At 35.3% G+C, this 12,605-nt stretch overlaps 1 long non-coding RNA gene across 1 annotated transcript; it reads left to right on the top strand.

The window, feature by feature from the left end:
• The first annotated feature begins 609 nt into the window (after positions 1-609).
• Positions 610-1,784, top strand: LOC128234744 (uncharacterized). The gene is made up of 3 exons (XR_008261028.1): positions 610-704; positions 919-1,025; positions 1,670-1,784. It is a non-coding gene; the product is annotated as an uncharacterized LOC128234744 (long non-coding RNA).
• The last annotated feature ends 10,821 nt before the right edge of the window (positions 1,785-12,605 follow it).

The following is a 12,605-nucleotide window of genomic DNA, read 5'->3' as shown; positions in this document are numbered from 1 at the left end:
GAGTTTTTCACTAATATTTGCCTCAATTGTACAAATCGTCCAATCAGAAATCAGCATGTTATAGGATATTATACAATTCGCTCAGTCGTTGTTTAACCATCATAGAGTTAACATCGGTTACATAGGTAGTTTAGTAGAGCGTTTAAACCACTTATTAAAGGTAGTGTTTGCAAGCAGACGATACATTGCTCTGTGATATAGGCTAGTTTATTGCGCGGGCGCATCGGCGCCCGGCGCATATATTGATTGTTTTAGAAGTGTCCCTGGTGCAATGGGCTTGCGCATGCGGCGTTTTCATTTTTTGATCGCGCATGCGCCGTTTCTTACCGTCCGCTCTCGGATAATTCCGAAGCAGTTCGCCATTAGACTGGTTCCTGCTCGATTTTGCAATAGAAGATTGGTAATCTTCTAATATGTGAAGCTTTGAAAATATAAGGCAAATTAAAACCAGAGATTTTTTTAAATAACTCTTTTAGAGAAAAAATATCATAAATGCACAGTTGTTGAGAAAACTTCTCTTTTTTATTTAAATATTTTTACATAAAAGAACAAACCACGAATGCGCAGAATGTATCTTACAATAATCTTAGAAAATCGGTGAACCAGTCTATTATCTGATTACCCGGTTATGACACGTACGGGTCAGATACAAGCGTCCAGTAGACTAGGGATATCGAGGTCAACACGGTGGCGGTTGGGGAAAGGTATTTTCTTTTTACGTACATTTGTAGTGAACTGAAAAACTATTGTTATTTATCATTTTTAAAGCAGGTTTCGCGTCTTTCGATTTAAACAGTAGCACGTTTTTTTTTGCGGTATTCCTACTTTCATTTTGGACAACATTTGAAGGCTTTTCCAAACTGCGTCATTAAAACCAGGAATGATAGCCGTCCAATGAAAACGCTTCTTGCATTTCAGACATAGGCGAGTGTGCGGTCAGGGTCAAAATTGCGAGAGGGTGATTCGAAGTGAAATACCGCAACAAAATTTGGACATCAACGCGTCTAACTAAATGAGTCACAATGGTAGGGATGATATTTCAAGCCCTTCTTTGTAATGCATGCGCCAAGTTTGCATGTCAGTCTGTATGTAACGAGTTTAAGGTGATTTGTTCGTAGTCATTAATTTTTTGCATCGTTTTCATTTAGTCATTCTAAAATGCCGTCCAGGCTTTTTTTTAATGATGGCTAGCCTGGAAACCATCATTTAAAAAAAAGCCTGGACGGCATTTTAGAATGACTACGTTTTCATTATGCACCAGTTATTATTTTAGACTAATGCATCAGTCAATTGAAACCACGCCTCCCACCCCCCAACCCCGGTCAGGGGAATAGCGAGGACCCTGACCATAGGTCCAGCCAACCTTGGCTAAAATCCCGTCCTGCGAGGATGAACAGATGGTTTAATCTCGCCAAATTCCCCCGCACCCCAGGGGCCCTAGGTAAGGCCCATTCCCTGCTATATTTAAAGCGAAGACATAACCATCCCATTCACCCGGCAATGCAGGGCCACCTGAAAGTTAAAAACATGGTCCATTTCCCCGGCTATCCCCCCGGACCTTGGGGTCGTGGTTACAATTGACTGGTGCATTAGTTTAAAATAATAAACATGTTTTACGCGATTCTGTCTCAATAAAATGTATATTTATATTTATCATCCTACATTCCAGTTTCTACCACAAGAGTTGTAAATATTGAACAGATAGGGCTTCATCTTCAAGATGAAAACTGCAAAAAATGGCCACCAACAATAATGGGCCAGGACTGAGGAGTTCCAAGAAATGAGTATTCTTCAGCCTACAAATATCAGTGCTGCCCCGCTGCCCAAAACCAGGTTTGTTCTCTTTCTTAGTTTCCTGTTAACTTTATGGTTTCTGAACAATAGCCAGCATTCATATTAAAAATGAAATCCCAAACCTTCTGCATTTTGTGTTGTTATGTAACACAACAAAAGCTAGGCAAATCTTTTGCTAAATTTTTAACTGCAACTTAAAAATAACATTGCTTTTGATATTAACATTCAACCTTTAATAAAACAAAAACATATGGATGTTTCAATGCATTTCAATAAATAATTGAATGTATTTACAATTATTCACAATTTCATATAATGTTTAAAAAAAATTAACTCTACAAGCTTACATTATTTCACAATATAATCTTTTTTTAGACATCATTTTGATATTTATTTCCCACAAAATACATGACCTATAAACAAGCCTTCCTAAAAATTAATAACATTTTTTTCACTTTTTCTAACAAAATTGCTTAACTCAATAGCTGAATAAAGGAATGAAATCATTACTTGTATATAAATACTTAATCTTAATTATTATTCTGCAATCTATGCATCAATGTTTGATTTGTATAACCTGATTCAGAATTGACATCAAATTGCAAATTTCCTGTCAATAAACATTTCGAATAAAGCTTATGAAATCAACCTTGAAACCTAACAAATTCACCTCAGTTTAATGTTTAGTTATTTTATTTCTCATGTTTCATGTTATCAAGTCTTCAGTGCTACATTCACTTATCATGATATCATAACAAACTCCTTTCATATCTTTTTAGAGTGTGGCAACAAGTAAATGGACCTTGACAAGTGTATCAAACTTAGGTTAAAGTTTTAGGGCAGGTTGGGATATTTATTAATAACTTCTCTACCATTCGTTCATTTAACTTAATACTTGACACATTTGTTCAGGACCATCACACAATGAGGTTACATAACTCTGTATTATCCTTAATACAAGTTATAGCCCCTGATTGACTTAGGTTAAAGGTTTAGGGCAGGTTAAAGTTAAAGAACAAATTGGGACTTTCACTAATAAGTCCAATACCCTTCATTCAATTGACTTAATACTTTACACAGTTGTTCAGTGCCATCACATAATTAGGTAAGATAACTCCATATCATATTTCATACACATAATGGCATCTGATTGACTATGGAACTTAGGTTAAAATTTTAGGGCAGGTTGATATATTTATTGATAACTTCTATACCCTTCATTCATATAATCCTTAATACAAGTTATGGCCCCTGATTGACTTAAGTTAAAGTTTTAGGGCAAGTTGAAGTTTTAGGGCAAGTTGGGATTTTAATTAAAAAACTTCTATACCTTCATTCAATGCACTTAATACTTCGCAGAATTATTGACAACCATCTTACACTAAGGAACATAACTTCATGTTAGCCCTAAATACAAATAATTGCCCTTGAATGTTTTTTTTTCTTTTTAACTCTTCTTTTAATTTCTTTTGAAAGGCACATTTTTATATTCCTAACCACATTTTCATAAAGGGAAAACAAGATATTTGAATGACCTGTGTCATTGTTCGGGCGGGCTGGTGTTAGAGCAGCAGTTTCCTTATGTATCGAATAATTTTAGCTAGGTTTGACATAAAGAGACCAAACTTGGTATATGCAAAGAGTTTATGGAGACCTTTCATGGGAATGCGTTTGAGGACCCTATGATCAAGGTCAAGGTTACTATTAATAGAAAAAGGGTTGGTTTTGAATAACTTAAGTAAGGGTCTTCTAATTGGTACCAAATTTGGTATATAGGAAGAGTTTATAGAGACCTTTCCTGAGATTGTTTTTTTGGCCCCAAGAGTTATGGTCTAGGTCAAGGTCAAAATAGAATTATGGTAAGTACTGAATAACTCAAGTAAGGGTTGACATAGTGTGACCAAACTTGGTATATAGGACAAGTTTATACAGAGCTTTAATGGATGCTTTTTGGCCCCCTAGGTTCGTTGTCACTGTTACTAAAAATAGATTACTGTTTCAGTTAAGGCTGACATACTGTGACCAAACGTGATATATGTAGGAAGAGTTTATAGCGCGGACACGAGTATGTGTACTCTGACATTTAAATATCTAGTGTTACTTTGATTTTTGAGTTATGGACCCTGGTCAATGTCACTGCTCATCGTCTCAATGAGGACAACATCTGTACCAAGCAAGGTGGTAATCCATCAATGCATAAGTAAGTTATAGCACAGACACGAAATGTTACAGCCAGACGGACAGACAAACTGATGAAGTGTTTCTGTAATCCCCTCCCCACTCCGTGGCGGGGGATTTGAAATTTGATATTTATAAAATATAAATTTTTGCCATTGTTGTGTTTTACCATTCTTTCAATATGTTAGGTTACAGTTGAGCCAATATCTTACAGTCACCATATATGACTTTACAGAACTAAACATTATTTAATAACCTCATCATAATGATTACTTATCTTCCTATTGTTTTATTAAATGTTCTGCAATTTCAATAATTATCAAAACATGTTCCTAAAATCAGAGACATTTGACAGTATTATAAGACTTCTCATTCAAGGTTTTTTTCTATCTGAACACTGATGTTGACATAATGCTCTGTAGATATCACTATGCTTTTGCTAAGTTTAATTCTCATTAATGTTTAAATTAATGTCTTATATGTACATATATTTAACAATGTTCTTTTTTTTTCAACATCTCACTTAAACAGTTACAAAATGTTAATTTACAAGAATTACTTGTATTTATATCACTATGTCATTTTGCCATGTCACCCTTCTTTACTTCCTGTTATGCTTAAAGCTGCACTCTCACAGATTTACCATTTGTACAACATTTTTTATTGTTTGTCTTGGAAAGAGCAAATTTTGTGTAAATATCCCCACAAATGATTTAAGATTACTGACAAAAGATCAAATCACAGATTTTCATATGAAAACTAACAGTTTAAGAAAATTGCATAAAACATCAATTTTTTAACTTAAGTATAAAAATCTGCAATCTTTTTTGTCAGCAGTCTTATATAACTGGTTTCAATGGATTTTCGCAAAATATGGCTCGTTCTAAGTCAAAAAATGAAAAAGTTGTCAAAACGTTCAATGTGTGAGAGTGCAGCTTTAACTCTGATGAATATATCATTCAATGTCTCTTTTATAGGCACTGACTCTCCATTTACAAACATTAGAATTCATAATGCTTAAAAAAGTATTCCTGTTTCAACTTCTCAACTTACCCTGGTTTTTTTTACATGACCCTTAACCATTCTATTGTGTGTTGATGTTTTTCATTTTCGTGATTTATGACTTTTCAAACTTTAAAAAATAATGGCCTTTTGGCTATCAACCATAACAGCAATGCTTATACTGATAATATAAAACTCCAGGCATATCATTTATAGTTTTGGGTTTGACAACTTTCAACTTTTAAGTTAGTAAATCATTTAACAAATATACCTATTTTCAACCCAATTCATTCCAACATAACAACTGAAACTGAGTCTTTTTAAGCCCCCCCCCCCAATGTAAAAGATATTTATCACCCTATAAATAGTTTCATTCAAATACTGTGCATTTGCATGCTAGGTACATATTACTAGGTTTTCATGCATTTTCATTTATATTCTGTTCTTTCATACCTGTTCTATTTCATTGCTTATGAAATAGTGGCAGCATGTATTTTAGTATTGTATTAATTTGTCTGTGTGCATTCTTATTCCAAGTATTGGTCATAATGTATATGTCGCACTTACACCAAATTATAACAAATATTCTTTCTATTGTTTATTACATTTCAGTACAACTCTACCATTCCCAGCATACATACTAACTCTGTATATTTTGTTATCATGCTTATTACTCTTTGTTGTATACAAAATGTATATAAAATGTCATATTGCTCATGTTATTTCTTGTTTGTACATATGTTCACATTTCAGTAATATTCAATGCAGTATTTATTCTTATATTTCAATGTCATATTTTAAGTGTCAGTATATGCTAAACTTGTTTCCTTTGTTTAAAACATTCTGCATGCCTATAAATCATCTACGCCACAGAACATGAAAAATTACATTAATAATGATGATCAGACTTCTTTCTTTCAGCTCATGTATAACCAACTTCTTTTAGTTTATGTTAAATGTATTTTTTAATTGTGTTAAAATCTGTTACATAAGCAAACAGTTTTATGTGTTTTTCAGTTAGAAACAATAGCTTTGTTACACTTAATTATAACGGTCAACTTGTTTCGCGGATTATTAGACAAAAGTAAACATTGTTTTAAGCACATGTCCTTAATTAGTTTTTTGGATAAACATTTGGTGGTTCTCCTGTTTAAAGTCAACATTTCACCAAAGTACTTCAAATTCTCAACGTTTCGAACTTTGCCCAGAACTTAGCAAATCATGTTGGCATATTTAACATTTCAGCTATCATATCAGCCACTCCAAAAGAAAACCACCACTGTGGCCATGTTGTATTTTTATAAATGTGTGTATATTGATACAGTTCATGAATAAAGTTATTTGATACAATTATGGTTTCTGTCATAGATATACCATCAGTTGTACAATTGTTATTGTGTTACGTTTTTTTTTCTCATTTCAGAAACAACAGCCCAATTCTGTCATCTTTTAATCAACTTTATTTCACTGACATCTACAATCAATGCTAGTCCTTACTTTATTTCCTTCGTTCTGACCCTACATATAGAATTGCATAACCAATAGTTGGCCCGCGCTAACATCCAATTGCTGCATCTTGCAGCAACTTTTGTACTTGTATATTCAATGTGTGATTTAAACCAATGCAGTGCATTGGGTTAACTTTAAACGTACAACAAAGATATTGAAGTGTCTAAACATTTTATTTACATCATATTTACAGTAAATAATACATGATACATCATAATTATAATGCAATTTATTAAACATATATGTACAAGTATAGACAACATAGTTGGTCATTTATCATTAGTCAAAATCACTCGCTTTGACCCAGCTGTTAAATTTACGAGGGTAGTATTTCCACTTTACAAAATACTGTTGATTTAGTCCCTTGCCTTTCGTTTTCAATATTTTCTCAATTTTGAATGCACTGTTTTCATTATACGATGTCTTCTGAAGTTCACTTTGATAAAATGTTCCGGTAATATCTTCATCTTGTAAATCCCGTAGTCTGTAAACAGGTAATGCTCCTCTGTAATAATGTTTGTGCACTTTAAAAACTTCACCAGTGTATGTCTCATCATACGCACGTGTAAACACATTTCGCAGGTGACTGATGCGGACAAAATCGCCCACTTTAAGTTTAAACTGTTTTAGTTTGGGTCCTTGTTTTTTAGACTTTGGATTCCGTGTAAAATATGTGGCCAGACGTACTTCTTCCTGATTTGAGGCTTTTACGTCCACTGGTCGCATCCCAATTGTTCTATGATGGGTCTTATTATAACTGTCAGCGATGTCTTGTATCACTGGTAGGAATGTTGCCGTTTCTTTGTACGAAAAATAGCGCATGAGACGAGTTTTGATGGTTAGAATAGCTCGTTCCGACGTCGAGGCTTTTGTTTCGTTTTGAGTTGGGAAGTAGTGGATTTCTTCTTTCTTCATGAGATTTTGGACTTTCTTAGCTCTAAATTCTTGCCCTGAAAATATATAGTCTGATATTATTATATTTGTAAAATTACAATATGCATAAACGTACCGAACAATTTCAAACAGTAAATTAAGATCTAGCGCGTTAAAAGACAAATTCCAATTCAAATATTAAATATGCATAATATACCTTTATCAGTAATCAGCTTGGTCGGGGAACGATTAGAAGTTGTAAATATTTTCTCAAACGCACGAGCAACTTCATCGCCGGTCTTGTATTTCAGCGGTTGTAACCAAACGTACTTTGAGAATGTGTCAATCACCAACAGGATGTATTTGAAACCCTGGTTCCAATCAGAAACTTGACCATATCGATTAAATCAGCCATCCATAGATCGTCTTTACCGGCGCTCACGACATGGTTTCTTTGAAAGCGTCTTCTAGCAGGTTTATGAAGACTGTATGATTCTTGATCATGCAAGAACCGTCGTATTCGGTGCATACCAATGTTAAACTTTCCTTCATTTTTCACCACCTTGTAAAGTTTTTGCGGTCCGGCAAATGCTGCTGCGTGTTCAGGGTTATAATATATGTTTTTAAATAGTCCTTCCAATCATCCATGCTTACAGTTCAGAGTCCACAACACAAATAAACATTCACAAATAAACGTATCTATTTATACATTTTCTTCTCCACTGGCGTCAGACTCCTCCCCACTTTCTTCTTCTTCATCTTCGGACGATTCCAAATCAAATAAATCCTCAAAATATTTCCTGTGTTTTCTAATAACTTTTGTCGCGGCTGAAGTGGTGCTATGTCCTTTAGAAATCAGTTTATCTACTTGAGACATAATTTGCGTGTGCAATCTACTGTTTCTTAGTGGCAAAATGTAGCGATCTATCAGAGATGTGTATAAGCCCAAAAACCCTTTCTCAGTATAGGGTTGTATGCGGTCATCTGCTGATTCTTTCGCTTCGACACTTTCCTCGCCAATGTCGATTAATTTGTTGTAAATTTGATCATATTTTCTCTCATTATGTGTCCGGGCTACTTTCCACAACTTTACATATCCCTCATTATCCTCTACAGGCTCCTCTTGCTCGCTATCGCTTATCTCTTCGTGGGGGCGTTTCTTAGACTCCCTGTGTTCGGGGCACCAACCATTTTTAACGTGTCTCTGCACGTCATGTGTGGTATCAAATAACTGCCCACAATCGTCGCAAGCTTGTCCTTTATCCATATTTTCTGGCTCTTCTGCGATGTTATCCGTTTGAGTACTCGTTGATGAATGACCCGTTTCTTGCAAATTTGCTTCATTTATAGTTTTTCCACCGGTCACGTGACTGATTGCATTTCCTTTTGTAGAACAAAACGCATTTCAATCTTGCATTTTCTTGTGTAAACGGCTTTAAATCCACCAATAAATGTCCGTAAGGATACTTTGTAGCCTTTGAAAACTGTTTCATGAATATGTCAGATTGCCCGGGATACATTTGTCTGGCCAATGTCATCACTGATTGTTTATCGACGGGGTTATTAAATAGGACTAAATAATGACAATTTCGGCGCTGAGTCTGGTCTTTGTTTCCAAATAAATTCTGGTTGATTGAGATCACGGACAGGGACCTGTGGTGAGAACCCTCTGTGAACAAATCTGTGACCCGTTTGTCCCTGCCAGCTTCGGAGAATAAATCATCCAATATCAACAAGTTGCTGATTCTGAAATCATCGTCTTCCAGATCGGTGGGAATTCCTTGCACAAACTCCACTCTCGGTAACACGGTCTCCTTGATAATCGAGTACAGCGGTTGCCATATTTTGTAAAGCCAGACTATGCGTTGAACATTTGGCTGTATATTTGTACTATGATTCTGCAACAATTCTTTGACCATTGTCGTTTTTCCACATGCCGTTGGCCCGGATATCATCATTGTGAATGGATGTTGAAACAGAACATTTTTGTTTCCCTCTGGTGGTGGAAGTGAAGATAAAAACGCTCCCAAATGTTTTCCTAAGTGCGCTTCCGGTGGTGGTGCTTGCGCTCCACTATGCGCTCCTGGTGACCCTACATGCGCTCCTACATGCGCGCCTCCATGCGCTCCTTGCGCTCCTACATGCGCTCCGAAATGCGCGCCTCCATGCGCGCCTCCATGCGCTCCTGGTGCTCCTACATGCGCTCCGAAATGCGCGCCTCCATGCCATCCTGGCGCTCCTACAGCCGATTCTTCATGCGCTCCTGGGTGGAAATAAATCTCTTTATTTTCATAATGGAACTGTTTCCGGTGTCTCAACATATTATATCTACTGCAAAATGACTTGTTACACACTGGGCAAGTAATGTTTTCCATGTTAGCTCTCTGGTGGCTTACTTCAGAATGATGTGGTGTTACCCGACCCCTATTTATATCCATATCTTTACCTTTTAGCCAATCAAATGCATTCATTTAGAACGAAATGAGTATAAAGATGTTTGAAATCACATAAAATTTCATTTCTATTCTGTGAGTCGAAACGATAAGAGGAATATTAGAAATAAAATAAGGTAAATAGACATGCTTTTATTTGTTGTCTCGCCTGGCTTTATGTAGTCTCGCCTGGCTTTTTTGTTGTCTCGCCTGGTGTCTTAGTGATGGTTAAACACGAAACAAATGCTGAAATATATGGGGGTTTTTAATTGTATTCGATGTATATAAACTCGAGACAAATCACACAACCTCATTATATTTTCAGACCATGGTACTAAGGTGAGGAATGCATTATAAATACCTCCCAAAGACGTTAACTTTAATCATGATAAACAATGAAAAACTTTCAGTGCAATCGCTCGATCAAACATCTAAAGGGTATGTATGGTTTCGTCGTCGGATACACTCAACTGACCCATTCCGTTATACTCAATTCTTCGTGGGTTTCCGACGAGAGTTTGTGTTATGAAACATTATCAACATTTTGTAAAGTTTGTCAACAGTATGTTTCACGGGTTATGATTGACCCCGTCCGGTCAATGCTTGTATTAATTCATGGTCTATGCTTTTTGAACTAAAGGAATCCCTAATATGCGATTCTCTACCATGTTCCAAGCTCCTGTGGTTTGGCTTGTTTTCTTTATATAAAATACTGCATATCCTTAAAAGCCCGGTTGCCTGACCCCAAATATCCTACCGGACAGCAATTAAGCCACCCCGTCCGGTCAATGCTTGTATTAATTCATGGTCTATGCTTTTTGAACTAAAGGAATCCCTAAGATGCGATTCTCTACCATGTTCCAAGCTCCTGTGTTTTGGCTTGTTCTCTTAATATGAAATACTGCATATCCTTAAAAGCTCGGTTGCCTGACCCCAAATATCCTACCGGACAGCAATTAAGCCTATTTGGCAGAGGATGCGTGGTTAATCAGGTTTATGAGGTTTGTTCTGGTCAGCAATTTTGATTGTAAACATTTACATGGCTTGTGGTATTATATGATTCTGATAGAGTGGTACAGACGAATTTGTCCATTAGTTTCTCATTTGAGATGAGATTAATAAAGTCTCATATACCATACCATATATCATTGACCAATACTTCAATGAATTGTGTTATAATAAGACATTTGATAATATATATCACCCTCAGATAATGGCTGTTTCCCATCATATGGCAGTTACAACCTCATACTATGATGGTAAACCTGTAGTAAACAGGAATTGGTATTGAAATTCAGTTGGCAGTAGAGGGTCATGAACTTTCAAGATCTCTCAATCAACATTGCTGGGAAATTTAAATTTGTTTGACAGTTAAGAAAACAAATATTTGAAAGTAGTATTATTAACTGTTTGTGAGCCTTGAAATTCACACGATATGTATATAATACATTCAATTAACCATCTGGCAAATTTTAGCAATATTTGTTTGTTAATTATTTGAATATTTGAAAAAAATGTACTGGCAGTCTGTACTAGCAGACAGCTCTGTGAGGTTAAGTGAAGTGGCCATTGTTCTGACTGTCTGCCTTTTATACTATTATCCCGGCCTTTAAAATAGAAAATATTTTGAATATTTAAATAAGATCATACACTATGCAAAATATTGGAATTACACAGTTTGCACGAAACAAGCAGGGCTTACATATACTAACGTCTTGAGTTTTATACTTGATATTGATATTGATGAAATGATATTAAATATAGAAGTTCCAATATATTTCAGCAAGGGATGGTTATTTTTTATGTTATGATTATTCTGTTTTAATAATACATCAAAAATCACCTTGCCCGGACGATACTGCCTCCGATAAAAGTCTTGAATAAAAAAAGTTTTCTGGATATTTGTCCCCCAAAAAATACGATTTTCTTTTAAAGACTACGACTGTCTGTGCACCCACTATGTATTCAAACCGGTAGATACGCTAGATTCATCATTCTAGATTCTAGATACGACATCAAAGATATTTTCTATGTTGTAATTCCAATGATATTGAAGATGAATTTCATTTTGTCTGTGTATGTCCGTCTTTTAATGATATTAGAAGGCAATATATTAAAAAAAATGCTATTGTATAAGACCGTCATTAATTAATATTTTACAATTACTGCAATCATATAAACGACCTGAGATGATTAACTAAGTATGTTTGTTAAAGACTCTCTTACAGTAAGATCTTCTATAATACATGTTAGAACTTAATATGGTGAAATTGGTCATCCTCTGACTTAGATAGATTAAAACAATTAGAACAGTTAACCAATTTGTTGTAACGTACTAAATGTGTTTTTTTTATACTCGTTTGTACTACAATGTTTGTTGCTTGCATACACGTTGGCATTGATCATTATAAACATAATGTATTGTTGACGATATACATTGTACAAGTCAAAATAAAATGTCTGTCTGTCTGTCTGTCTGTCTGTCTGTCTGTCTGATATAAAAACTTGTTCGTTTTTTCACCCTTGCTCAGATGCAACTGAATAATGGCTTGCTCGGGTTCTTTTTTTCTGCAACTGGACAATCAAAGTCTCCGGTTTTGGCCCTTTTGATCGTATATGTGACAAAGTGTTCAATGACAATGTTTGTTGCTATACAAATTTTCCACTTTATCAAATTACACCCTTTAGTAGTATATGTCTGCTTGTTTAGTTATATAATTGTTTACGACCACTTGCGCTTGGGGTGGGAAGAGAAACATGGGTATGAAGACTCAAAATCAGATGATATTTCAGTCTCTTTAATTTTGCATTAAAACT

This window comes from Mya arenaria, chromosome 5 (assembly GCF_026914265.1).
Source record: "Mya arenaria isolate MELC-2E11 chromosome 5, ASM2691426v1".
NCBI classification, from domain to species: Eukaryota; Metazoa; Mollusca; class Bivalvia; order Myida; family Myidae; genus Mya; species Mya arenaria.
Note: the sequence above shows the minus strand (reverse complement) of the source record. Positions and strands in the feature narration are given on the sequence as shown.